This window comes from Lonchura striata, chromosome 13 (genome assembly GCF_050655825.1).
Source record: "Lonchura striata isolate lonStrDom1 chromosome 13, ASM5065582v1, whole genome shotgun sequence".
NCBI lineage: Eukaryota > Metazoa > Chordata > Aves > Passeriformes > Estrildidae > Lonchura > Lonchura striata.
In genome coordinates this window covers 1,083,146-1,089,593 of record NC_140715.1, presented here as the reverse complement: position 1 = coordinate 1,089,593, position 6,448 = coordinate 1,083,146, and positions in this window count along the sequence as shown.

Below are 6,448 nucleotides of genomic sequence, written 5' to 3'. Positions count from 1 at the left end.
ACCCCTCTGTGTTCTCAGAGGCGTGTCTACTTTCAATTGGACAAGATCTAAATTGACCTCTTCCTTCCGGAAAAAATTATCTTTCCGTGTCAAACCACGACAAAACTAATATTAACTCTTCATTCCCTTTGGTTTTATTTGGGGTTTTTTTAGTCTCTTTGTTTGATTGGTTTGCATGGGTTTGTTTGTTTCTAGGTTTTGTCTGTTTTGGTTTGAGTCTTTTGTTTGCTTTTTCATAAGACTCAGGTGAAGTTGGCACAGCCAACGTCAAGAGAATGTACACCAGGCTTGACTTTCCAGAAATTACTTTTGGTTGGGTTTAACTGCATTCTCCAGGCTCAGGATGACCAGTACATTTGCAGGATTTGCTCTGCAACATCAGCTTGCCCAGACTCTGCTCGGTGATTCACAAATGGAGAAGACAATGGATATTGTGCCAAGCTTCCTTTCAAACAGCCAAAACTGCAACGGCATGAGAGAAAAAAAGAAAAAAAACAGAGACTATATTCACCAATTAGAGCAGAAGCAGTGTCCCACCATCTTGCCCTCCACTCTTATTAATTTTATACATTGAGAGGCAAACCTGGGCCTAAAGCTTCCGTCTCTCAGTTCCTGATGCCATTTGACTCCAGCCTGGACTCCCCCAGATCACACTGCCTGCTTTCCACGTGGGGCTGGGGATGCTCCGCCTGGAAAGAGGAGACCCTGGGGAGGCCTCACTGCAGCTCTGCAGGACTGCAAGGGTGCCACAAGAAAGATTGGGACAGGGTGTTCCACAGGGCCTGTGGCAACAGGACAAGGGGGGGACGGCTTTCAGCTGCAGGAGGCTGATTGAAGTTGGATCTGAGGAAGCTGCTCTCTTCCACTGAGGGTGCTGAGGCACTGGCCCAGGCTGTGGATGCTCCATCCTTGGGAACAGGGCTCTGAGCACCATGGTCTGGGGGAACGTTGCTAAGCATGGAACCAAAGGCTCTCTAGCTCAATGGTCATGTCACAATCCATGTACCATCTGGAACTGCCAGCAGCCAGCAAGCAGCACAACACAACCGTTGGCCCTGGGCTCAGCACACGCTGCACGCTGCTCCTGCTGCTCCTCTCACCCTTCTTGTTCTAGCCCCTGAGACATCATCTCATCAGTCTCAAAAGCTGCCTAAGGCCTGGATTGTGTCATCCATCCCTGCAGGATGCTCACATTTGTCCTGAGGAAGGTACGGTGCCATTCCATGGAGGCGGATCCCCCCAGCTGCCCGAGTGTGGGCTGGAGTTCTGGGGGGATGGGGTGGGACAGGGACCCCACTCTGAGGTTTTGCTACCTCTGCAGGCTGTTGCAGGTAGAGAAGACAAGATGGAGGTGGACAGACAGAGTGATAGAGAGGAGAAGATGGAAGTGGAGGGAGAAAAGAGAGGAGAGGAAGAGATGGAGGTGGACACAATAATGGATACGGAGGAGGAGATGGAGGTGGATGGAGAACAGACTGGAGAGGAAGAGATGGAGGTTGATGAGGATGAGGAGATGGACGTGGAAATGGAAGAGTACACCGAGGAGATGGACATTGATGAGGAAGATGAAGAGGAGGCCATGGTCCTGGGATGAAGAGCGATGCCAGCAGCAGGACAGGCATGTGGTCCCCACAGGCACAGTGGGTTCCCTGCAGCCAGGCTGGGGCGGGATTGGGCTGGGTGGTCCCTGCTCAGGCACGTGGTACCCAGTGCCTTGGGTTCTGCTGGCCATGCCCAGCCTGTCCTGTGCTTGCTTTGGGCCACACAAGCCCCATGGCAGTGCCTGGGGCCCAGCCCCCAGACCCAGCCAGCCTCAGCTCTGGCAGCAGAGTCCCAGTGTGCCAGCCTGGGGACACACGGTAGAGCCCTCTGTGCCTGACTGGAGTGACCATGGCACCTGCTTTTCTTCCTGGACTGATGGAGATCCTGGACTGAAATGGCACCCTTTTGTACATAGTTTTTAGAGTTTGTTCTTGTTTTTGGCATATAGGTTTTAGGGCTTCGTTTTGTCTTCTGTAAATACATTTCAAATATTGTTGTTAGATATGTTCTTAGGTATATACATTCTATAAATTGTTGTCATTACAAATATTCTTACAGAAGTAAATGTGTTCTGTGTTTTCATTGCTGTTCTTATGTAAATAAACAACCTTGGGTTTTCACACCCCAGTTCTCTTTCCATTTGCTTCCGGCACAGGCAGTATTGGCCAAGTTGTGTTTTCCACTTGCTCCCGGTTCCCAGGGCTGGAGGTTCATGGGGGAGCTGGCACAGCCACCCCAGCAGTGGTTGTCCCACTCAGAGGGTTCCGCTGACAGAGGTCACTGTCTCCTTGCTGTCTCTCTGGACACACTGGGGAGCTGCAGGGGCGAATCCCAGCGTGCCCTGTCCCATGGGATCCCATGTTGGGACTCAATGTCCCAGCCCGGGTGAGCACTGGTTGTGGCCCTGGGCTCAGCATGGCAGGCCTGGTGCTCACAGCAGTGCAGACTTCAAGCTGGCCATGCACAGCTCCGTGTTGCTCCCAAAAATATCACTGCTGCAGCACCTGGGGTTCCCCAGTGCTCGGCTTTTTATCCCCACTGCATGGAGGATCACATGGCAAGGCAAAGGATGGATCCCATGTGGCATCCAACCTGCCCTGATCCAGGCTGGGCACAGCCTGATGAAGGATGAGCACATCTCGCAGGGATATGGAAACCTCCCCTGAGAACCCAGTTCAGGCAGAGCCTGAGCTCTTTTGTGGCTCTGGGCAGGAAGATGCTCAGGATCTCCCAGAGAGGCTCAGCGGGCAGTAGGATTGTGCCTGGATCTCGCTCTGGACATGCCAGTGGCTCAAGTGAGAGCTGTGGGAATGATTTATAATGCACCGAGAGGGGCCACAGTCCTGCAAGGCTCTTACATCAGGAGCAAAGAGCAGCCTGCAGGGTGGGGAAGGCTGGAGCTGTAGCACTCTGTGCTCATCCCTCACCTTAATGGGGAGGTGCCCCCAGAGTTGCTATGTATCACTTTGATGGTTCTCCTGTTGGGTGTATTTTGGAGCAGCTGTTATCTGTGGCTTTTTATGGTGATGCTGTGGAAAGCAGCCATTTACCTGCCGTGATGAACTCAAAACTTGTCATGGTTTGACACTGGCACAATGCCAGTGCCCCCATGAAAATGTGATCCCTACCTTGAATGCTGTGATGTGGAATCTAGAATAGAGCAAAGCAGGCCCAAGCCTAATAACAGGAAAAAACTTTATTAAACTACCACTACAAAAGAAAAGAGAAAACTAAAGAAGGGAAAAAAAAACCACACAAAGATCCAAATGAAAACCTTGCAAAACATTCCTCCCCCCACCACCCAACTCCAACAAACCACAGTGAGACACAATCTGGACCCCAATCAGGTTTCCACTCTTCAAACAACTGATACTCAGTCCATCGAGGGAACAGAGTCTCTCCTGTGCCACAGACCCCCCCAAGAAACACAGCTTCACATCCTGTGTTTCCATGTCACACATGGCACCGCCCGGAGAAAAAGTTTGCCATGGTGACCCTTCTCCTTTCCATGCACAGTGCTCTCACCACCAATGCATGGATGGACAGACTGCTTTTAGGATTTTCCCTTTCAAGGATGCCCTGCCAAGAGGGGAGAAAACAACAGTTCAGTTTTTCATTGTTTGGGACCACAGTCCCCCCCCCATTTTCCCCTGGGGCCGAGGGCTCAAGAACAGAGATCTTCTTCTCTTCTCTTTTCCTTTCCAGGGCAAGGGGGCGCCACCACAAACCCCCCAACCTTTTCTCTGTTCACTCCACTTTTGTCTTTTTCTCAGCTGAAGCAGGTCTCTTGACTCACTGGCATCCTCCCAAAACACAGTCCCTCTTGAAGGAGAAGATTTGGTTCAGGTTGTGGCTAACATGGAAAAGTCGAGCCAAAAGCCACTCCTTGTCCCCCTCCCATCCAGAATTCCTCCTTCCAACATCCCATCCCAGGGTCCAAGGTGTCCCTCTTCCTCTCTTTCAAACCGAGGAGGGGAAAGGAAAATTCACAAAGCTTTCATTTCTCAAGGAAGGGTTAAAAGTCCGAACTCCCAGGATGGCTCGATGCCCGGACATTCAGCAACTCCCACACAACTGGGCACCTTGCAGCAGCTCCCCCCGCTCCTCCTTCCTTGCGGCTTTCTCTCTCCCTCTCAGGAGAGGAACTCTGGGGGGGGGAAATGGAGACATCCCAGATTTCTTCCACCCTTCCATCTGCAGGGGCCAGCCCGGTTCCAGTCCTTTCACCACCCTTGGGGCTTTCGGCCTACCTTTCTCAGGCCATGGGGGCTTCCCCTCCCCCACCCAGCTCGTGGCTGGGCGGGGGAAGGTCTGCACTGCACGCTGACCGGAACCAAAGAGAGCGAGTTCCCCTGGGAATTCTGCTTTCAACCCCTCTGTGTTCTCAGAGGCGTGTCTACTTTCAATTGGACAAGATCTAAATTGACCTCTTCCTTCCGGAAAAAATTATCTTTCCGTGTCAAACCACGACAAAACTAATATTAACTCTTCATTCCCTTTGGTTTTATTTGGGGTTTTTTTAGTCTCTTTGTTTGATTGGTTTGCATGGGTTTGTTTGTTTCTAGGTTTTGTCTGTTTTGGTTTGAGTCTTTTGTTTGCTTTTTCATAAGACTCAGGTGAAGTTGGCACAGCCAACGTCAAGAGAATGTACACCAGGCTTGACTTTCCAGAAATTACTTTTGGTTGGGTTTAACTGCATTCTCCAGGCTCAGGATGACCAGTACATTTGCAGGATTTGCTCTGCAACATCAGCTTGCCCAGACTCTGCTCGGTGATTCACAAATGGAGAAGACAATGGATATTGTGCCAAGCTTCCTTTCAAACAGCCAAAACTGCAACGGCATGAGAGAAAAAAAGAAAAAAAACAGAGACTATATTCACCAATTAGAGCAGAAGCAGTGTCCCACCATCTTGCCCTCCACTCTTATTAATTTTATACATTGAGAGGCAAACCTGGGCCTAAAGCTTCCGTCTCTCAGTTCCTGATGCCATTTGACTCCAGCCTGGACTCCCCCAGATCACACTGCCTGCTTTCCACGTGGGGCTGGGGATGCTCAGCCTGGAAAGAGGAGACCCTGGGGAGGCCTCACTGCAGCTCTGCAGGACTGCAAGGGTGCCACAAGAAAGATTGGGACAGGGTGTTGCACAGGGCGTGTGGCAACAGGACAAGGGGGGACGGCTTTCAGCTGCAGGAGGCTGATTGAAGTTGGATCTGAGGAAGCTGCTCTCTTCCACTGAGGGTGCTGAGGCACTGGCCCAGGCTGTGGATGCTCCATCCTTGGGAACAGGGCTCTGAGCACCATGGTCTGGGGGAACGTTGCTAAGCATGGAACCAAAGGCTCTCTAGCTCAATGGTCATGTCACAATCCATGTCCCATCTGGAACTGCCAGCAGCCAGCAAGCAGCACAACACAACCGTTGGCCCTGGGCTCAGCACACGCTGCACGCTGCTCCTGCTGCTCCTCTCACCCTTCTTGTTCTAGCCCCTGAGACATCATCTCATCAGTCTCAAAAGCTGCCTAAGGCCTGGATTGTGTCATCCATCCCTGCAGGATGCTCACATTTGTCCTGAGGAAGGTACGGTGCCATTCCATGGAGGCGGATCCCCCCAGCTGCCCGAGTGTGGGCTGGAGTTCTGGGGGGATGGGGTGGGACAGGGACCCCACTCTGAGGTTTTGCTACCTCTGCAGGCTGTTGCAGGTAGAGAAGACAAGATGGACGTGGACAGACAGAGTGATAGAGAGGAGAAGATGGAAGTGGAGGGAGAAAAGAGAGGAGAGGAAGAGATGGAGGTGGACACAATAATGGATACGGAGGAGGAGATGGAGGTGGATGGAGAACAGACTGGAGAGGAAGAGATGGAGGTTGATGAGGATGAGGAGATGGACGTGGAAATGGAAGAGTACACCGAGGAGATGGACATTGATGAGGAAGATGAAGAGGAGGCCATGGTCCTGGGATGAAGAGCGATGCCAGCAGCAGGACAGGCATGTGGTCCCCACAGGCACAGTGGGTTCCCTGCAGCCAGGCTGGGGCGGGATTGGGCTGGGTGGTCCCTGCTCAGGCACGTGGTACCCAGTGCCTTGGGTTCTGCTGGCCATGCCCAGCCTGTCCTGTGCTTGCTTTGGGCCACACAAGCCCCATGGCAGTGCCTGGGGCCCAGCCCCCAGACCCAGCCAGCCTCAGCTCTGGCAGCAGAGTCCCAGTGTGCCAGCCTGGGGACACACGGTAGAGCCCTCTGTGCCTGACTGGAGTGACCATGGCACCTGCTTTTCTTCCTGGACTGATGGAGATCCTGGACTGAAATGGCACCCTTTTGTACATAGTTTTTAGAGTTTGTTCTTGTTTTTGGCATATAGGTTTTAGGGCTTCGTTTTGTCTTCTGTAAATACATTTCAAATATTGT